Below are 25,614 nucleotides of genomic sequence, written 5' to 3'. Positions count from 1 at the left end.
ACACAAGTGATAAGATCACTTAAAGCCCATATAAATACCGTTTATAAATAAATATATAGAGAGGAAGAGAGAGAGAGAGAGAGAGTTGTGTTCAGTATATTATAGAATCTTCTCTTTGTTACTGTATATAACTGTAACGAGAGGGATATGGACACTGCCATATTTATTTTATTTATTTCCTTTTAAACAATACCTGTTTCCTGGCAGCCCTGTTGGTCTGTTTGGTTGCAGTAGTGACTGAATAACACCAGAAACAAGCATGCAGATAATCTTGTCCGATCTGAGAATAATGTCAGAAACACCTGATATGCTGCATGCTTGTTCAGGGTCTATGGCTAAAAGTATTAAAGGCAGAGGATCAGCAGGATAGCCAGGGAACTGGTATTATTTAAAAGGAAATAAATATGGCAGCCTCCATATCCCTCTCACTACAGTTGTCCTTTTAAAAATTAGCGACTCAGGCATGCTCTGTACCCTGCCTTGGCTGAGCCTAGTAGGTGGTCCTTTTAAATTTTGTAACGGTCACTAGCTTGCAGCAGTTAGTTGTATTTGAAATATGTTTCCCATAATCCCTGCTGGAAGCTTTTTTTTTTAAAGGATACCCGAAGTGAAATGTGACATGATGAGATAGACATGTATATGTACAGTAACTAGCACACAAATAACCATGCTGTGTTCCTTTTTTTCTTTCTCTGCCTGAAAGAGCTACATATCAGGTATGTAAGTGGCTGACTCAGTCAGGAAGTGACTACAGTGTGACCCTCACTGATAAGAAATTCCATCTATAAAACACTTTCCTAGCAGAAAATGGCTTCTGAGAGCAAGAAAGAGGTAAAAAGGGGAATTTCTTATCAGTGAGGGTTACACTGTAGTCACTTCCTGTCTGAGTCAGGACTGAGTCAGCCACTTACATACCTGATATTTAACTCTTTCAGGCAGAGAAAGAAAAAAGGAGCACAGCATAGTTATTTGTGTGCTAGGCACTGTACATACACATGTCTATCTCATTATGTCACATGTCACTTTGGGTATCCTTTAAGTTTACTATTTATACTTTTAGATTGAGAGCTCACAAAAGCAGAATCACCTCCATTTTGTCTTGTAATTGTGCATTTTGTTAGATACATTGGGCCCGATCCAATATGCCATATGTCTGCCACTCTCCTAGGATACATTTTCTCATCTTCTCTGTAAGGCCTGGTGCACACCAAAAACCGCTAGCAGATCCGCAAAATGCTAGCAGATTTTGAAACGCTTTTTCTTCTTTTTCTGTAGCGTTTCAGCTAGCGTTTTGCGGTTTTGTGTAGCGATTTTGGTGTAGTAGATTTCCTGTATTGTTACAGTAAAGCTGTTACTGAACAGCTACTGTAACAAAAAACGCCTGGCAAACCGCTCTGAAGTGCCGTTTTTCAGAGCGGTTTGCGTTTTTCCTATACTTAACATTGAGGCAGAAACGCATCCGCAATCCAAAATCTGCTGCAGCCCGGGAGTATGCGTTTCTGCAAAACGCCTCCCGCTCTGGTGTGCACCACCCCATTGAAATGCATTACCCTAGCAGATCCGCACCCGCAAGCAGATCGCAAACCGCAGCGGAAACGCTCCGGTGTGCACTAGGCCTAAATGAACTTCTCAGCACTATGCAACTGAAAAAGTACCAACAAGTAGGTGAAGAAGTACTGTAAGATTATTTTGAGTATTTTTTCTTTTTGCTTGCTGGTGGTTGAAAAGGCATTTTATTGACAAGGTGTGAACTGATCATATCAACTAGTAGAAAAAGTGAATTGCATATGGGCCATTAAATAAGTCACTGTCTGTGGCATATGTCGTCCACCAACTCTTTATTATGCACGAAGCGTCTCTATTATATACCCATGTTTGTTTCTTACTGTGTACAGCACCAAGAAGATGATGGTGCTATGTATAGCAATAACATTAATAACATATTTTGACGTGACTCAAGTAGATGCACACACTATTTATACGCACTCATGTTAGTTGTCAATTGAGCTGCTGCCCACCTCATTAACATTGATTATCTCCATGCTTGAGGGGGCCTGGCTGAATATAGCAGCTGACTCACAGCACACATTGTAACCCTGACGGCGCAGTGTCACAACCACTCTTCCAGCAACAGGAAACCAAGGATTAGCAAAGAATAGTTGTAATATATGGTGCATATCAAAGTATCAGTTAGCTACGTGCAGGGCTACATAGGCAATGCAAAGCATTGTACAATTTATTCATGCAATTTTTATTTTAGACTTTAGACGGTATTTCATATTACTGGCTTCTATAGCTGAATTGTGTTTTTATGTTATTTTATGAAAGAAAAGCAGGAAATAGTTGACTGTAATATACCGTCTGCTGATTAACATCATATTCAGGCTAGAAGCATCTTCACATGTTTAGCTTCTTTTTGATAACTGAGCACATCTCCTGCCTCTGATCTCACTCACTGCTAAAGCGAGCCAATTCCTTCCTTCACCACAATAAGTCTGCACTACAAACTGCACATCTTTCCCCCATGTGCTCCTTTAACACTGAGATACTGAGTTGCATCATTTCATATCTGTACACTGCAAGGATTTTGCAGACATTACAACTTCTTACCCTGCTTTTATCCTCTCAAAGAATCACAGCATTTCCACAGGATTCCTAAAAGAAAATAACAGATGGATGTCTCAGAGTTTGCTGCAATCACCTGCGTATTCCAGCTATTGCTTCCTGCTGTGTGACATGTGTTAGGGCCAGTTCACATGGACGCTTGGTGGCGTTTACTGCTAAGCGTTTGGGACTCGTTGGCTAAACGTTCCTATTCAAGTGAATAGGAGCGAGCGTTTAGCATTGCGTGGTTACTGTAACGTAGAGTGTGCAAACGTGGCGTTCTGATCCCAATTTTCCCTGCTGTTTCAGGTGACCCTGGGCTCTACATGCAGCGTCCAGGGTCGATTCACGCCGCATCTTTTCGGAAACGAAAAACGCAGATCGCAACGGGACGCCAACGATCACCGTAGCACCCTCTCCCAAACGAGACGTCACAGGTCGTGTGAACCGGCCCTTACTCGTGCAGGAAGATGTTGGTAAATGTGCAGGACACATTCTAAAGAATATACTAAATGTGCACCGCTGCAGATGGCTGGCTGCAAACTGGAAAACAATGATTTTAATACCACTAATTAACAAAATGACTAATTTCACAGCAATTTTGAGTTCAGCATTTACCTTCAATGCCAAGATATTTGTAAAATCGATTATAGTGGTTGTGCACACCTTTTGTCAAACAACAAATCAATACAGATAGGATACTAATGGGATACTAATACTAATGTTTTGACAGTCCTACACAATCAGTACATAAAGAATTGACTCGCACACCAGCAGGGGTAAATTGCAAAGATAACAATAACAATAATATTTTTATAGCGCTTTTCTCCCTGGGGACTCAAAGCGCTGTGACTCTGCATTATGCAGTCTCAAAGGCTAGGAAAAAGAGGTGAGTTTTTAGCCTTTTTTTTAAAGCTGTCCAGAGAAGGAGCCTCTCGTACTGATTGTGGAAGTGAGTTCCATAGTGTAGGGGCTGCATAGGAAAAGGCCCGAGCACCAAATGTTAAGTGTATCCTGGGAATAACCATCTTCATCTTGTTGGCAGAGCGGAGGGTGCGTGGAGGGGCATAAAGTTCCAATAGATCCGCTATGTATTTGGGTCCCATGTGGTGTAGAGCCTTAAATGTCAGCAGGCAGATCTTAAAATTGATTCTCCATTTTACTGGCAACCAGTGAAAAGTTTGCAGTACTGGGGTGATGTGTGAGCTACGGGGGGCATTGGCTAGGAGTCTGGCTGCAGCATTCTGTACTAGCTGTAAGGGGTGCAGAACCTTATCTGTAGATCCGATGAACAGGGCGTTGCAGTAGTCTAGGTGGGAGGATACAAATGCATGAACCAGGGCAGGTAGGTCTTCAGCTGATATAAGGTGTTTGATTTTCGCTATATTTCTTAGATGGAAGAAGGAAGACTTGACGACAGCTGATACCTGCTGTCTGAGTTTTAGATTTCCATCAAGGATCACCCCAAGGTTTCGCACAGTCTTTATACTGTACAGTATCTCCCCCAATTGCTAGATTGGGGTGGTGAGCATTTTGAACTTTATCCATCATGTGTGGACCACCTACCACCAACAACCTCTGTTTTGTCAGAGTTCAGCCTCAGACATGCATTTATGGATGCTGATGGGTCTTGGGTGCCAGGCTTGAAGGATAGATATAGTTGTGTGTCATCTGCATAACAATGGTATCCTAGGCCATAGTTCTGGATTATTTTGCCCAGTGGGAGCATGTAGACTGCAAAGAGTAATGGTGATAGTACAGAACCCTGTGGAACTCCATAGGCAAGTGGCACTGGATTAGAGTAGTGTGTGCCCAGACATACTTGCTGAGTCCTGCCAGATAGGAAGGTCTGAAACCAGCTAAGAACAGTATATTCAAAAGATAGTATATTCAAAAGTAAATTAACATCAAAAAAAGCCTCAGGCTATCAATGTACCGGGGCACACAATATGATGGGAATAAGATCAACAACCATCTATGGGATCACAATGTTCAGGTGCATATTTGCAAACAAGCAGGGCAACACAATAGTTACATGAACAAACAGCATTAGAGCAGTGATGGTCTTATTCCCATCATATTGTGTGCCACTGTACATTGTTGCTGGGCTTTTGTGATAGCCTGAGGCTTTTTTGATGTTAATTTACTTTTGAATTTACCCCTGCTGGTGTGCGAGTCAATTCTTTATGTACAAGATATTTGTAAAGCCTTGTACCCACGAGGCGATATTCGCAGCGATGTTATCCGACGTCGGGGAACATTGTTTAACATTAGCATGTTAAATGACTTTGCAGCGATTGCGCATCGTCAAGCGATGGACACGGCGGATTGTTAAGGTCATTAAGGACAAAGTACCGTGATCGCTTACGGTACTTTCCGTTTGCACCCGTCATGTAGTCGCGAGACGTCCTGAGCAGGAAGAGGCATCGCTTAATGACTGTCGTCAAGAGGATGCTGCTGGAACTGTCAGGTGGGGGGTACGTAGCTTAAATGAGTAAACGGTTACTCCTATAGTTGATTTTGTTTCCATTTAAAGGACCACGATCACAGAACATTTATACATTTAAAATAAATGTGTATGCACAGTATATGTATTAAATGTACATTTGTCTGCGAGTAAAATGCACTATAAATGACTTTTTTCCGATGCTGCCGTCACTTCCAGAAGGTTGTAAAAATCATACAAATCTGACAGGTTTTGGACTAGTCCATTCCCTCATTTGAAATTCAGGTTTTCTGTATTTTCAAAAGCACTTATTGAACGTCAGTTGCTCAATCCAACTGCAAACATAGTGTACAAATGAGTATGGAGCTTGGCTGGCAACTTTGTATAGTTTGAGAATGTCGGTTTGTGTTAACAGTGCAATCCAATAATTAACAGCTGCTAGCTGATAGTTTGTCAAATTTCAGCTAAACCCTACAAGGTCCAAATTTTACAAAATAGCAATATATGAGTAGGCCTGGGATTCTAGTTTTCAGAGTGGTGATATTTATAGCTTGAATGTTTAAATGCTCCAGGGGCTTTGCTAAGAAAGAATGACTGCATTACTTTTGGAGAAAAATGGCCTTGAAAAAGCCATTGGTGCTATTCATAATTAACATGCTGTATACCCAAAGAGCTATTTGATTATGTATGTGTGGAATAATTTTAACCATGACAAGCAAGAGAATATAATTTGGGGTGTCTTAGGGTTGAGGCCTGTGTCAGGTGAATTCTTTTTAGTTGCAAACTAAATCAAAAACAATAAAAATGTTATTTTCCTATACTTAGGAACCCAGGGCCATATGCAATTAACTGAGTTATCTCCTAGGAGATAATTTTAATTTTCTCTTTAAACTAACTTTTCAGCATTTTACAATTGAAAAAGTACCCAAAAGTTGGTGAAAAAGTACTATGAAATTTATTTTGAGTATTTTCTTGCTTGTTGGCTTCAAATGCATTTTATGACAAGTTGTGAAAATATCACCTAGGAGAAAACTCAGGAGAAAAAGTGAATTGCATATGGGCCCCAGTTTTTTAAGTATGTATATCATGAGGCTATGCTACTGTTATTTTAGCAAATGAGGGATTGTAATCATTGATAGAAAACCATGTGAAAACAAAAACCACCAAATAATATATTGTCACCGTACATTGTACTAAGAGACATCATTTAAATGTTGTAATAACCAGGACAAATAGGCAAATAAAATGTGTGGGTTTTATCGATAGTAGCATTGTTTATTTTAAAACTATAGGGCCTCTTTCACAGTGGGACGTTGATGCGACGTTAAGGTCGCATAACGTGCCCCTAATGCAACGCATTGAAAGACTATGACTTGGACGTTATAGTACATTTTTTAGCCCTGCGTTTGGTGCGCCGTTTTCGTCGCACAGTGATGGAATGAAAACGGCACATGCGTTACATAAAAAAAATTACTCAGCATGTGCAACACACACAACGCAGCAGATTTATTGCTAAATAAACAGCACTTTCTAAATTTTGCTACACGTTACACACAACGCAACGTGTGCACTGTGAATGTTGCACAGACTTACTATTGCTGTGCGTTAGTCCACGTTAAAACATTTTCTAACGTGCGACTTTAACGTCGCACTGTGAAAGAGGCCTAGTGGAAGTAATTGGATACTTTTTTCACTTGTTTCTCCCTTTAAAATGCATAAATAGTAAAGTAATTACAGAAAACAAATATCACCCCAAAAAGCATAATTTGTAGTGAAGAAAAAAACAAGATATAGATCATTTAGGTGGGATAAGCAGTGATAAAATTATTGTAGAATGAATGGGAGTAGTACTACAAGGTGAAAATGGTTGTTGACAGGAAGGATAGATTAGCCTGTGGAGTGAAGTGGTTAAACACATATAATTATTTCATAAGGTTATTGTTCACTTCAGCTTTTCTATAACTAGTTACTAAAGTCTGATTTCATTTTTGCCATGCATTATTGAATAAAGTAGCCAATGTGATAAAGACCAGTGTTTTGACGTTATCCAAATTAAAATGTGTCATAGCTTTAAAGCATTCAATAAGCTAACATAATATCTAATCTAACACTTTACAATGGCAGAGTTAATTAAATGACATACAGCAACTATTGAACAGAACTGTCAGGGCACCTGACTACATATTGCCAGCATTATGTTGCTGCTAATTGAACATCTTGGATGTAGAGTCAGACAATCTGTATCTCTATTACTGTGTCACCAAAGTACGGGTATAATTTCCCATGGAACAAATATGACTCCGGCAGTTACTGATGCAGCTCCAGCACAGACTGGTCTTCTGCAAATTAAGCCTGGAACAAAATGTTTCCAGCAAACACTGGTGTGACACCAGCACAGCTTGCTCCCCTGTAAATTGAAAACAGTTTAACCTCTCGCATGACCTGAGTTGTTAGTCTGGTTTACACTACATTTATGCTGCTAGCACGGTCAGGTTTTATATGTTCGATTAGCTGTACAGTGAAAATTAACTACAAGTTCACCCTTTCTTCTAAAATGTACTTTAACCTTGATTTGATTAGTCAAAGTGTAGGAGGGAAAGTACATTTCAGAGATACTTATGTACCTACAAAAATAATAACGGTAATGAAATAAATATAGAAGCACTGCAAATGTACTGTTCATAAGGGAACTACCAGTGTCTAGATTCATTCTTTAAAAGGAAAACATATTAAAAGCGTATAAGAAATGAAAAATTAAACCGGTACTGTAGTGACCCATGATAGAATGCAGTAAGTTATTATTTACGGTAATTTTCCTGGTTTCATCATCAGAAAATCTTCCTTTATCTATATATTAATGTATACTGGTGTGGAGCCCCGCCCTCCCAGTGACGCTTAGCCTACGCTGTTTAACTATGCCGAATTCTCCTCCCAGAGCATTCTGGGAGACCATGGGCAAACACTGACTACCGTATATACTCGAGTATAAGCCGACCCGAGTATAAGCCGACCCCCCAACTTTTACCTAAAAAAACTTTGAAAAATGATTGACCCGAGTATAAGCCGGGGAGGGAAGCAATGCAGAGGTCTAAAGTCATTGTCCCGCTAGCCATACACTACACAAGTGCCCAATCCTGCAAATAACTGTGCCCCCGGCATATGCAGCATAGTTTGAGAGGATATGCGGCCATGACTGTGTCCCCATTCCCTCTCCAGAGCAGAGCAGTTTATAAATAAATCCTGTGTATCTCAGCCAGAGTATCCCCTTTATATAGTGCTGTGTGATTAGGGCACATCTACAGCCATCACTTTACTTTCCCCATCTCCATCCAGAGCAGAGCAGTTTATACTTAAATTCTGTGTGTCTCAGCCAGAGTTTCCCCTCTATATAGTGCTGTGTGATTAGGGCACATACACAGTCACAAGGGTTTCCCCCTCTCCCCCTCCAGAGCGGAGTATTATCTAAATTGCAGCTACGTCCCCGAGTGCCTCCCCCTGCAAATGCAGTGTGGTCTAGCCGGACTGACAGTGTTGGCTCTCTCTCCTTCCACCCCCGCCAGAGCGAAGCGGCATGTGAATATCAGCAGTGTGCTGATCGGATCGCCGCTCTCTCTGTGTGCAGAGCTATAAACAGCGGTACGTGCTTCCCCTACTTACTCCCTAAAGTCCGTTCGTGCTGCGGGGATTCCTCCATAGCTACTCTGATGGCGGCTCATCTCTATGACGCAAGCGCCACTAGATGGCGTCATAGAGATGAGCCGGCATCAGAGTAGCTATGGAGGAATCCCCGCAGCACGAGCGGACTTTAGGGAGTAAGTAGGGGAAGCACGTACCGCTGTTTATAGCTCTGCACACAGAGAGAGCGGCGATCCGATCAGCACACTGCTGATATTCACATGCCGCTTCGCTCTGGCGGGGGTGGAGGGAGAGAGAGCCGACACTGTCAGTCCGGCTAGACCACACTGCATTTGCAGGGGGAGGCACTCAGGGACGTAGCTGCAATTTAGATAATACTCCGCTCTGGAGGGGGAGAGGGGGAAACCCTTGTGACTATGTATGTGCCCTAATCACCCATAACTCTATAGAGAAGGTCACTGGGTAGGGGGCAATGGCATGGTGACTCATGTATAAGCCTACGCCCCCACTTTTGGACCACTTTTTTGGTCCCAAATATTCGGTTTATACACGAGTATACACGGTAAATCATTTAAAAAATGAATATTATATTTATAAAAAATGTTTTTTATTTATTACATTATTTTCACTACAGTTTCGTGTTAAATAAAAAAGAGATGATTACCTGAGTAGAAGGAGGCCTCTGGAATAGGTATGATCAATGAGATGCAAATTTTTCCAAAATTATGCAAATTTGTTTGCAAAGTTATGCAGATTGAAAATGGACCGATCAATTAAAACCTAGGTTTAAATTGATCAGTCCATTTTCAAGCTGCATATATTTGCATACAAATTTGCATACATTTGCATCAACTCAGAACAATTTGCATATCTGTGATCATCCCTACTCTGGATTGTCCATAGGCTTCCCTGATGCTCCTTGACAGGGATGGTCGTAGTCAGCCAACTTCGCTACGCTGGAACTACGCGTATTTTTACGCAAATACGCTTCGCAATCTACAGCTCCTAAATCAGCCACTTCGCTACGTTAGCATACCGTAGACTACGCATTAAAATACGCAAGCTTCACGTATTGCGTAGCGTAGTTGATGCGACCGCTTATGCCCTTATGCGGAAAAATTTCCGCAATAATCTGCTAACTATGCGCATACACAAACTAATATAAGCATACATTCCAACATCCAATGCGGAATTGTATGCGTATAAAGGGCAATAAAATTTCTGCGCATGCGCAATGACCCATATAAATGCAAATACCGCACGCGTAGTTGACTTCGCAATACATATGTCAACTACGCGTAGCGGGCGAAGCTACGCATAGTGGGACTACGACTACGCGGAAATGCGTACGTGTAGTTCTTAAACGTTGCCTACGAACTACGATGCGTAGTTGCGTACTACGATGCGTAGATTCACGCTGGCGTAGTTTACGAGCAACCCTGCTCCTTGAGCCTTCTGTTCCAGCGCTGGCTTCCTCTGAACATATTCAATATATTCCCCCAAAACCAGATTTGGCAGATTTTTACTACTTACTGTGAGGCCTTGTCCAGTTTGCGTTCGCGTTATGCGAATTTTAACTTTTTTCCAATTCCCGGCGTTTGGGTGGGCAGGGCGTTTTTTTGTGCGCGTTTTGTATTCATTTTTTTTTTTGGGGGGGGGGGGCCTTTTTGTGTTTCAGCTTTATTTTTGAATATTTTAAAGAGCCTTGCACCAAATAATGCTTGATTCACAATGGCTTGATTCACAAAGCTGTGATAACTCTTATCACGGTCACGCTATGAATCAAGCCCCATGTGTGTAATGTGTAGCATACAGTGTGTTGCAAAAGTATTCGGCCCCCTTGTAGTTTTCCACATTTTGTCACATTACTGCCACAAACATGAATCAATTTTATTGGAATTCAACATGAAAGGCCAACACAAAGTGGTGTACACATGAGAAGTGGAACGAAAAGCATACATGACTCCAAACATTTTTTACAAATAAATAACTGCAAAGTAGGGTGTGCATAATTATTCGGCCCCCTTTGATCTGAGTGCAGTCAGTTGCCTATAGACATTGCCTGATAAGTGCTAATGACTAAATAGAGTGCACCTGTGTGTAATCTAATGTCAGTACAAATACAGCTGCTCTGTGAGGGCCTCAGAGGTTGTCTAAGAGAATATTGGGAGCAACAACACCATGAAGTCCAAAGAACACACAAGACAGGTCAGGGATAAAGTTAATGAGAAATGTAAAGCAGGCTTAGGCTACAAAAAGATTTCCAAAGCCTTGAACATCCCAAGGAGCACTGTTCAAGCGATCATTCAGAAATGGAAGGAGTATAGTACAACTGTAAACCTACCAAGACAAGGCCGTCCACCTAAACTCACAGGCCGAACAAGGAGATCGCTGATCAGAAATGCAGTCAACAGGCCCATGGTGACTCTGGACGAGCTGCAGAGATCTACAGCTCAGGTGGGAGACTCTGTCCATAGGACAACTATTAGTCATGCACTGTACAAAGTTGGCCTTTATGGAAGAGTGGCGAGAAGAAAGGCATTGTTAACAGAAAAGCATAAGAAGTCCAGTTTGCAGTTTGCCACAAGCCATGTGGGGGACACAGCAACCAGAAGGTTTTCTAGTCAGATGAGACTAAAATGGAACTTTTTGGCCAAAATGCAAAACGCTATGTGTGGCGGAAAACTAACACTGCACATCACTCTGAACACACCATCCCCACTGTCAAATATGGTGGTGGCAGCATCATGCTCTCTTCAGCATCTCTTCAGCAGGGACAGGGAAGCTGGTCAGAGTTGATGGGAAGATGGATGGAGCCAAATACATGGCAAACTTGTAAGAAAACCTCTTGGAGACTGCAAAAGACTTGAGATTGGGGCAGAGGTTCACCTTCCAGCAGGACAATGACCCTAAACATAAAGCCAGGGCAACAATGGAATGGTTTAAAACAAAACATATCTATGTGTTAGAATGGCCCAGTCAAAGACCAGATCTAAATCCAATCGAGAATCTGTGGCAAGATCTGAAAACTGCTGTTCACAAACGCTGTCCATCTAATCTGACTGAGCTGGAGCTGTTTTGCAAAGAAGAATGGGCAAGGATTTCAGTCTCTAGATGTGCAAAGCTGGTAGAGACATACCCTAAAACACTGGCAGCTGTAATTGCAGCAAAAGGTGGTTCTACAAAGTATTGACATAGGGGGCCGAATAATTATACACACTACACTTTGCAGTTATTTATTTGTAAAAAATGTTTGGAATGATGTATGATTTTCGATCCACTTCTCACATGTACACCACTTTGTATTGGTCTTTCACGTGGAATTCCAATAAAATTGATGCATGTTTGTGGCAGTAATGTGACAAAATGTGGAAAACTTCAAGGGGCCGAATACTTTTGCAACCCACTGTATATGCTGCAATGCTTTGTGGGTTGTGGAGAGGACTATAGCCATGGAGGATGAGTTGCTTGTTCTTTTGTGCGTTGATGTCTTCATGAGTCGAAGGGCCAGGCGTCGCCAGTACTGGGTGCATCCCATGAACATCAGCAGAGATGTCATGGCTCAATGTCACTCAATTTACCTTGGTTTGTGTGTTCAGCCGTACAAAATACTGTATGATACACCTGTTTGATTATAGTCAGCTGGTTTTCATTGTTCTTTTTTTGCATGTGTTTCTGGAGTAACATGTGTAAGGTATTTAATGTCCCCTTATAGGTAATTGCACCTCATATTTGTAGTTTAGTCAAATATCACCATATTTAACACTTCCTTACCAACAGCTATAGGCTAACACTTTGCGCCCACTCTACCCAAACTTCTACAAATGTCACAGGCACATACCTCATTCTGCAATACTTTAACTTATATAAAATACAGAGAGGACAAATGCTTTTGGTTTAGTGTTTTATTTTATTTTTTTAAAGCGGAATATAACCCTGCATTTCAACTTTGCTCTAAAACATTATTTACAGTATATTATATGCAACCAGCATTTTTTTTTTTTTTTACTAGACCTGCATTGAAAGGGTTACACAGTGCTTTAAAGTTCCTGGAGATTTCTGCAGACGCATCCGAAGCTGACATAGATACATTTTGTTTACATAAATGTATCTAAGTGTTGAATGTGACTCATCTCTCTGACTGAGAAGGAGTTGGAGGACAGCCAAAGAGTGTGTAACATTTCCCAATAGATACATATAACTAAATAGAATGTAACAATCTGAACTTCTGCATATCTCTCCACGGAACTTTAAACCTCTGTGTTTAACCCTTCCAATGCTGGTCTAGTAAAAAAAATGCTTTTTGCATATAATATGCTGTAAATAATGTTTTAGAGCAAAGTTGAAATGCAGGGTTATATTCCGCTTTAAGGCTGCCATTTTAGCAAAACAAACAGTTCACAGCAGGAACTGTTATATTTGCAACCAACAAATGACAATGGTACACTTGTCATAATGATATATTTTTGGGGTGCTCAAGAGCGTACAATATGGGCAGGACAATATGTGGCCCAGACTTTAACAATGATCTACACTGTTGATGCAGCCTATATGTTGTACCCAGAGTATGAGCAAACAATGTTTTACACTGACATATTAAAAATTGTCATTTTGTAATTGTCAGATAAGAAATAACAGTAAAATCTTCTCAACATAGAATGTGAACAATAACAAAAATACAACCTAAATGGAAGTAGGACACATTAATTATCGTCTACAAACAATTCTAGTGATATACTGTGTGTCTGACTGCCTGGAAACTCTTTGTGTGGCCTGTTGTAACCACTACCTTGACCACTTAGATCTGTATACACTGGTGTGTCAGGAGAGGGTTTTTGTGGGCTGGATGTTCTTGGAGGCATAGGTGGTTTGATGGTTGGATAGTACTGCTGTGCAGACATATGAGGATAAGGTGGCATACTGTGCAATGAGTACTGATGAGAGTTATAGACAGGTTGACTATAGTAAGATTGATGTACTGGGTGCCTGTATGGCTCATGATGTTGACCTATATGACTATGGCCATAATCTGCATTGTTTTGGTTTCGCAAAGGTGGGTCTGGTGCCATATATGTCAGGCTCGGCCATACTCGGTGCAGTTGGTAACCAAATATATGCAGACGTCCATGATTTGGTGCAAGTGATGTTTATTTACAGTGAAAGGTACATGCAATGTTCAAAGCAGGGTTTCCAGGACGTAATGCAGGAACAGGTTTTGCAACACAAGTTCAAGAACAATATGCAGGAATATTACCCAGAGACTGGCAAACGTATACAAGTCCAGTAACAGATATGCAGGGCGCACCAGGAACAGATATGCAGGTTGCACCAGGAACAAGCATGCAGGTAATCCAGGAGCAGGTATACAGGTTTACCAGGAACACACATTCAGGCAAGGAACTCAGGACATGAACAGGTATGCAGGAATTGAAGTCCAGATACTCAGAGCAAGAGTAGGCATACAGGCATGAAATCCAGGTACTCAGAACATGAACAGGAACACGTGCTTGGAATCCAAAAACTTGGAACAGGAACAAGGATACAGGAACTCATGACATGACACTAGATACATGAATCAGCTATCAGGGAAGGCTGAAGTCTAACTGCACTGAGCTAGGCTTAGACAATGCAATGCACCAGCAAAGCCTGCTGGGAACTCAGGATGCTAAATGCTTCCACTAATTGAGCAGTTACCCTGCAGGTGATGGAACACTCCCATGCATATGCAAATAGGATCAGTACTGCTGCTAGCTGATGTCTGCAGCCACAGAGAGCCCTGACACATGCATATGCAAAAGGGATGAAATTCATTGTTAGCTTATCGCTGCAATGACAGGCAGACCTGAAAATCCTTACAATATATTTGTTCAAGACCTCAAACATATCACATTTAGCTAGCAATAATTTCTCAGGAAGTTTTTGCAAAGATGGCACTTGACTCAAGAGGAATTGAGTACAGGGCTCATTCAGTGCATCAAAAGTTTGATTTCTTCTTTCCATATTTGTGACAGCTTTTTCTATGAAAGTGACCATTTTCATATCATATTATGCAGGAGAACAGAGGCGCCAAGAGGATAAAAGGAAGCTAAATGAGCTTAAAAAACAAATTCTTGGTAAATAGAGGAGGTAGTGGTGGACTTACCTCCTCCAAGTAGACACACAACGACTGTAGTAAAGACAGTCAATATATTTTATTCATGAACTCCAAATATGCAACGCGTTTCTCAGGTTTGATCCCGCTTCATCAGGCAATAACAACAGAGCAATAGCATATGTGGTCAGTAGAAGAGCCAGGCAACTCTGTGATTTTCATGTCATATTCTGCTCTACTCATGCATCTTCCTGATTTTCTGTACTGATAGCTGGGTTTACTTTTGTATGACACATTACGTGTAACTGGTGGTGACATATGTGTGGATGGGCTATCTGGGGAGTGCATGGGCATGTTGGGCTCTTCTTCCTGCACAGATGTGCTAGTACTCTGTGATGACGGGTCACTGATATCTACATTTTCATTTGAAGCTCCTGGGGTCTCTTCATCAGGAAAACTGTCTTCAGTACTGTTAAAAAGGGGCACTGCAGCGAAAAACTGTAAAATTTAAAACATGTGCAAACATATACAAATAAGAAGTACATTTTTTTTCAGAGTAAAATGAGCCATAAATTACTTTTCTCCTATGTTGCTGTCACTTACAGTAGGCAGTAGAAATTTGACCGAAGTGACAGGTTTTGGACTAGTCCATCTCTTCATAGGGGATTCACAGCAAGGCTTTTATTATTTATAAAGATATTCCCTAAAAAGGATTTAAACAATGATGCTGACCGGCTTCACTGCTCTCTACACAGTTTTTTGGCAGTTGGACAGAGCAACTGCCATTCACAAAGTGCTTTTGAAAATAAATATATCCCTGAGAATCCCCTATAAAGAGATGGACTAGTCCAAAACCTGTCACTTCTGTCAGATTTCTACTACCTACTGTAAGTGGCAGCAACATAGGAGAAAAGTAATGTATGGCTCATTTTACTCTGGAAAAATTGTACTTCTTATTTGTATATGTTTGCACATATTTTAAATTTTACAGTTTTTCGCTGTAGTGCCCCTAAAAAAAAATTAACTTACTTTTCTCTGCTTTGCTATTTTCCGATAATTGGTCCCATACATCTTCATTAAAAAAAAAGCGGCGATATCAGCTCAGGCCCCATTGGTCTTGCAGTTATCGTTATAATCGGGATGCCTTTTGTCATAAAGAAATGGATAATTTTCTACATGAGTAATCAGGTCTTCTGTGTTAAACCAGCACCTGCAACTCATCTTCGGTTTTTCTCATACGCCAGCTCTGCCAAAAAAACAGGAAGTGCAGGCTGACCCTGAAACACTTTTCGTTTAAATATCTGCGGAAGCAAATCCGCGTGCACAATCGCCTTATTGCGTGTTAACCGATTTTCCTATATCTTCCATTGACGCGGAATTGCCCCGAAAATGGAACACGCACCGCTTTCCTAGCCGCACTGCGAACGACCTGCGCTGATATGAACCTTCTCATAGACATGCATTGGCTACGCGGTCGGGGGGCGTTTTTAAAACCGGCGGGCGGCCGAAAAAAAGACGAAAATGCCTGCAGTGTGAACAAGCCCTGAGTGACAGCAAAATAGGAAAAAAAGTAATTTATAGTGCATTGTACACTATTACTAATGTACATTTTTATATTTATGTGTGCAGATATATTTTATTCTTTACAATTTTTTTGTGATAGTTGTCCTTTAAATAAAACCATGAAGTCAAATACAAGCTGATATATAATATATAGGTGTTTAGTAAATACAGTGTGTTGATTAGCCAGAGGCAGTGCCTTTAGTTTTCACACACCACCATGTACAATGGCCAGCAAAAGAGCTTCCACTGAAAGGTGACATTTCTGCTGCACTCCTCGGGTTTCTGTATCGCTTAGAATGCTTGCTGATTAGTGCTCTCCATCTGCCATCTGTCCACTTGTATAGCCGCCTGTGTGACTGCTTCTAGTCCATTTACCTGTGACCATTGTTGGAGCTGTAGCAGTGATAACTGCTTGTGTGACTGCTTCTAGTCCATTTACCTGTGACCATTGTTGGAGCTGTAGCAGTGATAACTGCTTGTGTGACTGCTTCTAGTCCATTTACCTGTGACCATTGTTGGAGCAATAGAAGTGATATCTCTGTTTGGTGCAGCCTGGATAGAAGGTATACAGTTTCATCTATCTCAATCTGAAAAGTGATCGGAAGAGACGATGTTACCATGAAAGCACAAGCTAAGATAAGATGTGAGATAAGAGTGGAAACTCCCCGTGTCAATGTTTTACAAAACGGCATTCATGGGTTTCATACGGTTAAATAAGAACAAAGCTGCATTAGTCCTTTAGGATCCTGTTCTTGCATATGGCACGGCACACCTGCTTTCCTGTAACTGCTCACCTATAGGTTCCATGTTTTATTTTTCAGAACAAAGGCAAGAAAACAAATTGAGCACCTTGGTGAATGTCAGTGCCTGATCACTCGCTTCGGCCATGCTGTACCTATAGCGAGAAATGGCGTATATTTAAAATGGGCACCGGAGATAGGGCGCCACAAGTAGAATATAACAGATACTCTACTGTGAATCACTGCATAATTCACATAGTAGAATATCAACAATATTTACAATATTTGACTATGGCCTAACCTAACTAAAAGGTGCCCTCTAATGATACAATCTTGATTGTACAATTGTATTACTTATATAAGGGACTACTTAATGTATGCATGCAAAGTATATGCACTCTGTTTACTCTTCTACTACATAGATTTGGTAAAATTGTATACTCAAGATTGTATCATTAGAAAGCACCTAAAGATTATTATGCTACTATTGGAATTATGCAGTAATTTATAGTTGACTATTGGTAATTAACCCCCCCCCCCTCCTTCCCTCTCCCTACCAATTCCTAACCCTACTGACCCACCTCAATCGAAAGCCTAACCCTAACCAACTACCCCGCCTCAATATTCGCCAATACTGATCCCTAACACTAATCTAAGCGTTTTAAAAAAAAATACATTGTATTTATTTTTTTCGGGATCAAAAGACGGAAGTGCTCTGCAAAGGCGCTTACAAAAACGCCCACAAAAACGGCGGAATGCGCAGAAAATTGCAGAAAAAAACGTGGAAAAAAAGCCCACCGCGGACGGACACACGAGCCGAACTCAATGTGAACAAGGCCTAAAGAAGTGTATTTATTGTTCTTACTAAACAAATTATCAGGACCTTTGGGACAAATTATTCAACGTTAAAAACTTTTTCTAATACTGGATGGATTTTTCAGTTTTTATATTTTGCAGAAGCATTTAACCAAAAAGATAATTTAAATTATATACACACCTAATCATGTAAATTAAATGCACTGCTAACTACAATCAGAGAAAGAACATGTGTGCATCAACCAAGTGAACCTGACAAATCTGGCTTTGCAAATTTGGCCTATTGGCTAATCACGAGACATTGCTCATGCAAATAAGCATTTGCTTTCGCATGCCTAAATATGCAGGGTCAAAACCAAAAACCGCAAAACAATCGCCCTGCGGGAATTAGTTCATGCTATACAGCACTATCCAGGGGCGCCACGAGGAGGCTTCCCATTGCCCCCATACAACCGGGGGGCCGCGGGGGTCCCAGGCACTCTCACCGCCTGGAACCCACACAGCGGCACCCCGGAGGCGGAGGCTGGGGGGTGCAGGCGATCTCCCCAGCGTGGCCAGCGCCGGGAAGAGCCGCCCGCACACACCTCCCAAGATTAAAAACAGGCACTTACCTCAACGTCCATTGCGTTCTGCTGTATGCGCATAACCTGGGCGCGACACATAAGGGGCGGACAGGCGCAAATAGCCTGCTCCAGGGCTCTCACCTCCTAAAACAAGCCACTCACTACCTGCCCTCAGAAAAAAGAAATGCAATGCTAACTACAATCAGAGAAAGAACATGTGTGCATCAACCAAGTGAACCTGACAAATCTGGCTTTGCAAATTTGGCCTATTGGCTAATCACGAGACATTGCTCATGCAAATAAGCATTTGCTTTCGCATGCCTAAATATGCAGGGTCAAAACCAAAAACCGCAAAACAATCGCCCTGCGGGAATTAGTTCATGCTATACAGCACTATCCAGGGGCGCCACGAGGAGGCTTCCCATTGCCCCCATACAACCGGGGGGCCGCGGGGGTCCCAGGCACTCTCACCGCCTGGAACCCACACAGCATTCAACGTTAAAAACTTTTTCTAATACTGGATGGATTTTTCAGTTTTTATATTTTGCAGAAGCATTTAACCAAAAAGATAATTTAAATTATATACACACCTAATCATGTAAATTAAATGCACACCTAAAGTTTTATACTTTTACCTTTTGTTCAGGTTCAAATTAAATAAAGGATGTTTTGCCGCAATAGCTCATGATCCTAGTAATAGCTCATGGGGGAACTGTTTGGAAGTAAATTATTGATTTATCACACTGCTGTAATATTACAGGGCATTCCTTTGTCTGTATCTCCGAGTTTGCAGTAGACCTTGGGTATTTATTTAATTATGAAAACAAATAAAACATGTCCTTAAAATTGCTCAGACTACCAGCAGCACTCAAGGGGAAAATCCAGAGAGCGATAATTGATCGACTGGGAAGGTAAATGTAATGGAATAAGTTACATTTGCTTTTATTGTGGCCATTAGATCTCTCATTATGTAAGTGCCATTAGCTGAACAGTTCTGTTATTTATTCCCACAAAGGAAAAAAAACACAGAGAAATTAGAGCCATGTATACCTATTTTTGAAGCAGAAAAGAAGCACAGTTGTCTGGGGAGCTTTAAAGGGATTGTGTCTCTCAGAAGTTCAACAGACTAGCCACATATTGGGCCTGATGAACTAACTGGCAGTAATATTGGGAGCTGGGGAAAAAAGGGCGCAGGCAGCTAGTGGACAAAAAGGGCGCCGCCATTCACTCCCATAATAAATAACGTTTAATGGGCGCCGAGCAGGAAAAAAGGGCGCCGGAGCTAAATAAAGTTTACAAACGGCGCCCGGAGCTAAATAAAGTTTACAAACGGCGCCCGGAGCTGTTTAATGATTTATAACTGAGCTTGTGTTGATTTACGTTTATAAAATGCACCCGTGCCGAATAACGTTTATGAAAATACTAAATATATTTATCTTATTTAAATAATTAAAACATTATTTAAAGTTTTATCCCTTACTGTTTTTAAAACATTATTCACAAAATAAAGCGATCAGTACGTAATGTAAATTGCAATATATTTTTTTATTTAAAGTTTTATCCCTTACTGTTTTTAAAACATTATTCACAAAATAAAGCGATCAGTACGTAATGTAAATTGGAATATATTTTTTGGAGTCACAATTTGTAAAACATTATTATCCACATAATAAAAAACATTATTATTCACAAAATAAAGCGATCAGTACGTTACGTAAATTGCAAAATATTTTTTGCATCCATAATTAGTAAAACATTATTATCCACATAATAAAGGGGGGTCTTAGGTTTAGGCACCAACAGGGGGGTCTTAGGTTTAGGCACTAACAGGGGGGTCTTAGGTTTAGGCACCACCAGGGGGGGTCTTAGGTTTAGGCACCAACAGGGGGGTCTTAGGTTTAGGCACCAACAGGGGGGTCTTAGGTTTAGGCACCAACAGGGGGGTCTTAGGTTTAGGCACCAACAGGGGGGTCTTAGGTTTAGGCACCAACAGGGGGGTCTTAGGTTTAGGCACCAACAGGGGGGTCTTAGGTTTAGGCACCACCAGGGGGGTCTTAGGTTTAGGCACCAACAGGGGGGTCTAGGGGTTAGGGATAGGTACAGGGAGGGTTCTGTGTAAGAGTAGGCTTAGGTATAGTTTTAGTAAAATTTTAGTAATAATTACTAATGTTTTACAACACTTATTACGAACGTACTTATATTTATATCATCGTTATAAAGAATATTTTCAGATTTTATTATAAGAACAAACCATAAATGAAGGTTATTCACAATAATATACAATTATAACAATTAAACATATATTATTGTTTTTTTAATAAACGTAATTATAAGTTTAACTTTACAAATAGGGAAGATTAACGTTTTCACAATTTCCGATTTTATAAACATTATTTAATGATTTATAATTTTGTTAAACTTTATTTGTAAACGAAATATAGCACACTATTTTTATAAACCCTATTAATGATTAATTATTATTTAGAGTTTACACCCTGCGCCCTTTTTGTCCAGGCGCCCTTTTTGTACGTACGCGTAATATTGCTGTGCGTAGACAGCGCACAGCAATATTACCAATAGAACTGCGGCAGTGTACGAGTTAGACTAGTAGAGAGATCCTCGGTATTCAACTTCCAGGTGTTACTCAAGAATTTTGGGTTGCGCTAATAGCGTAATTCTGGGTACACTCCTGGGGTCCTACCAGTAATATTACTGTGCCCTGACTCTACACGGCAATATTGCTACTAGTTAGTGCATCAGGCCCATTATAGATGGCTGCCCCATGTGGCAAAACAATCACTCTCCTTCTGATCGGAATGTGATTCAGTCCTTCCACGCACTGCACACAAATTTCCAATTATATATCAGCATGAAATCTGATATATAACCTGACTGTGTCTGCGTGGGTTTCCTCCAGGAACTCCCGTTTCCTCCCACTTCCCAAAAACATACAGTTAAGTTAATTGGCTTCCCCTAAAAAAATGGCCCTAGACTACGATACATACTCTGTCTACAGGATACATACATAGACATATGACTATGGTAGGAATACGATTGTGAGCCTGAGTAACAATTCGTGACAAGACAATATACTCTGTACAGCATAGTTTCCCAACCCTGTCCTCAAGGCCCACCAACAGTACATGTATGCAGGAAACCATAAAAATGCACAGGTGGAGTAATTAGTTTCTCAGCATAGCTGATTAACCACCTTTGTGGATTTCCACAAAACATGCTGTAACGATAGGTGTCAGTAGTGTTGGGCGAACAGTGTTCGCCACTGTTCGGGTTCTGCAGAACATCACCCTGTTCGGGTGATGTTCGAGTTCGGCCGAACACCATCAGGTGTTCGGCCAAACCGTTCGGCCACATGGCCGAACTAAGAGCGCATGGCCGAACGTTCCCCGAACGTTCGGCTAGCGCTGTGATTGGCCGAACGGGTCACGTGGTTCGGACCCGAACGCGCTCTGATTGGCCGAACGGTCACGTGGTTCGGGTAAATAAATACCCGAACCACGTCATATCTCCGCCATTTGTCTGTGGGTTTAGCTTTGGGTAGGCAGGCAGGGTAGTTCGCTCTCCAGCCACGCTAGCCAGGGTCCCCCCCAGTCATTGTGTGTCGCTACTAGGAACAGTAGTACACCGCTCGCTCAGCCACACTATATATAGCATTGTTTACTGCCACTGTGTACCTCGCTCAGCCACACTATATATAGCATTGTGTTTACTGCCACTCTGTGTACACGGCTCAGCCAGACTATATAGCATTGTGTGTACTGCCACTGTGTACCTCGCTCAGCCACGCTATATATAGCATTGTGTTTACTGCCACTCTGTGTACACGGCTCAGCCAGACTATATAGCATTGTGTGTACTGCCACTGTGTACCTCGCTCAGCCACGCTATATATAGCATTGTGTTTACTGCCACTCTGTGTACACCGCTCAGCCAGACTATATAGCATTGTGTGTACTGCCACTCTGTGTACACGGCTCAGCCAGACTATATAGCATTGTGTGTACTGCCACTCTGTGTACACCGCTCAGCCAGACTATATAGCATTGTGTGTACTGCCACTCTGTGTACACGTCTCAGCCAGACTATATAGCATTGTGTGTACTGCCACTCTGTGTACACCGCTCAGCCAGACTATATAGCATTGTTTACTGCCACTCTGTGTACACGGCTCAGCCAGACTATATAGCATTGTTTACTGCTACTCTGTGTACACCGCTCAGCCAGACTATATAGCATTGTGTGTACTGCCACTCTGTGTACACCGCTCAGCCAGACTATATAGCATTGCGTACTCTGCCAGTCAGTGTGTATATTGCTGGGATCAGTAATACTCCACTCACCGCCAACCACTATATGAGCTCACCATGAGTTCCTCAGAGACCTCCGCTGTGAGCAGCACTCCCAACAACAGCAACAGCCAACGCCCCACGCAAGCTATAACATCCACCCCAGCAGCCAGTGGTCAGCAGCAGCCCTCCCCGGAGGAGAACGTTGTGTCCATCGGTCCGTCGCCAGAGCAATTAATGAGGGCTGCCATTGAGGAGATGATGGGGCCTGATGTGGAGGAGGAGGTCTGGCTCAGGCCAGCATCCCAAGTTAATGTTGAGGACGATGAGGGGTCTGTGTCTGGGGATGTTGGGGTGGCAGAGGTGGTGGGTGGGTCAGACTCAGGAGAAGAGTTGTATAATGAGGATGATGATCGGGACCATCTGTATGTGCCTCAGAGTCCGACCCCGGAAAACATGTTGTATCGTGTGTTTAGGTACTAAAATCTGCGTTCCCACTTCCCAGTACTGCCCGCAGTGCCCGGGTCCACGGATCCATATAATTTTTTGGGCAGCACTATCAAACTGTGGTACTATGAGTGAGTTGCCATGGTCCTTCTGTGCTGCCTGTCACACTCACCGTCTGTCTGCAGATGGATTGTTCAACACAGCTACGCGATCTGACATGTAGTCCTGGACCTTGACCATCTTCTCCAGGCGATTGGTGTTGGAGGACGTGGAACTGCCCGATTGCTGTTCTGTGGGCTGCTGCATGGGTGTCAGAAAATGTTCCCACTCCAAGGACACTGCCAATACCATTCCCTTTTCGGCACTAGCAGCAGCTTGTGTTCTTTGCTGCCCTCCTGGTCCTCCTGGGTTTGCTGAAGTCAGTCTGTCGGCGTACAACTGGCTAGAGAAGGAGGAGGATGTCAATCTCCTCTCTAAAGTCTCCATCCTCAAGGGCCTGCTGGAATTGTTCCATTTTTGACCTGTCTGACACTTTCTTCAATCAGTTTTTTAACATTGTGTTTGTATAAACTGGGTATAAACCCAGTAATTGGTGTTGTCCAGATTCCAGAATAATGAATAATAATGAATAGTGAATAATGCGCGGGCCGCGTTCAATGCAGTCTAGCATGAATTGAGCCATGTGTGCCAGAGAGTCCTGCCAGACTCCTCTGTCTTCATGTTCTTGTAAGCGTTGTGATTGTTGTGATGCACCATATTCGTCACCAGCATCACTTTCTTCCTCTTCTGCTGTCCATTCCCGCTAAATTGTGGAAGTCCAACGTGCACCGCTCTGTCCCTCGGCAGTGGGGGCATCCAATACCTGCTCCAACTCCAGCTGTTCCTCGTCCTGTTCTTTGTCATAGCTGGGACCAGCGTTTCCTGAGGCAGGTTGCCTGATGTTGGTATCATCACGCTGATCGTTTTCATCTTCAGAATCCCCCACTTGCATCATGCCAGCGGTTTCCATCTTCAACATTGATTTCTTCAGTAAACACAGCAGTGGTATTGTAATGCTGACTGTAGAGTTGTCACTGCTCAGTCACGCAACGTGGATTGCTCAAAATTTTGGAGGACTTGGCAGAGATCCAACATGGTGGCCCACTCAGATCCACAGAAGCTTGGTAGCTAGCTGCTGGAATGCGCCTCGGCACTGCGCAAAAGCGTGCTAGCATGTGCAGCGTAGAATTCCAGCGCGTAGGGAGGGACATCACCCAGCGAGCGATGGTGCGCTAGATTAAAGCGATCCTGCATCTCTTGGTGAGTCCTTCAGAAGCAGTACTGAACTTTTAACAATGTTTTTTTTTTTTCCTTCAACAGAAGATCTGCCACGTTGGAGTGAGGAGGACGCCGCCGACCCCGACACCAAGCTGAACCCCGGCGAACTCCAAGCAGAGGATCTTCAGGAACCCTCAATGCTTTGAGCAAGCTGAGGAGGATCAGCAGTCCCGACGAGACCTCTCCTCATATGCGACTGAGTGCAGTGGAGCTCCCCAGAACAACCTCTCAGTTGTCACTTTGTCACTGGTCACTTTGTCACTTTGTCACTTTGTCACTTGTCACTTTGTCACTTGTCACTTGTCACTTTGTCATTTTGTCACTTTGTCACTTGTCACTTGTCACTTTGTCACTTGTCACTTGTCACTTTGTCATTTTGTCACTTTGTCACTTTGTCACTGGTCACTTTGTCACTTTTCACTTGGTCACTTGTCACTTGGTCACTTGTCCAGATGATCTCGGTACACCTCCTGCGATTCAAATTCCTGCACACATTGCTCTGGGATTTGGGTGTGATGAATGATGCATCTAACTGGCCACCGGAGGCAATTAAGGCCTTCAAAACATTGAAAGCAGCTTTCTGTTCCGCCCCCATTTTGCGTCATGTTGAGTTGTTGACGTCATGTTCATCCTCGGCCTCGCCTTGCATTTCAGTGCGAGGTGCATTTTCCACAGAAAAAGGTTGTGAATCCGGGCACAACATTTGTGGCTGTTCCATTGACCTTTCACAGGTAGAAGATTGTGGGGGTGGGAATAGCTCCTCCGAATAGCCCATTGTGTCCTGAAAACTACTCATTGCATTGCTTTACACACACATTTTTTTGTCCTCATGCAAGGCCTGAGTTGCACCTGAAAGCGTGGCCTTCTCCTCCTGCGCCTCCTCCTGTTCCATCACGTCTGCTGCTGCTGGGTTAGCGTTGACGCCCGGTCCCTGTTTATTGAACCTCTTATCTTTATTACATTTATGACTGCATGGTGTTAAAAAGCATGCTATCCGCACGCTTCTTGTCCTCATGCAAGGCCTGGGTTGTTGTGTCTCAAAAAGCATGGCCTTCTCCTCCTGCGCCTGCTCCTGTTTCATCACGTG

General features: G+C 42.3%; 1 long non-coding RNA gene across 5 annotated transcripts in view; it reads right to left on the bottom strand.

Annotated features, from left to right (window-relative positions):
* Positions 1 to 25,614, bottom strand: part of LOC137544147 (uncharacterized) — a 219,926-nt gene that overhangs the window by 53,410 nt on the left and 140,902 nt on the right. For all 5 annotated transcript variants that reach the window (XR_011025735.1, XR_011025733.1, XR_011025734.1 and 2 more), the window contains one exon: positions 2,611 to 2,655. This is a non-coding gene — a long non-coding RNA (uncharacterized lncRNA). The remainder of the gene's footprint in view (positions 1 to 2,610; positions 2,656 to 25,614) is intronic.

This window comes from Hyperolius riggenbachi, chromosome 2 (genome assembly GCF_040937935.1).
Source record: "Hyperolius riggenbachi isolate aHypRig1 chromosome 2, aHypRig1.pri, whole genome shotgun sequence".
Classification (NCBI taxonomy): domain Eukaryota; kingdom Metazoa; phylum Chordata; class Amphibia; order Anura; family Hyperoliidae; genus Hyperolius; species Hyperolius riggenbachi.
Note: the sequence above shows the minus strand (reverse complement) of the source record. Positions and strands in the feature narration are given on the sequence as shown.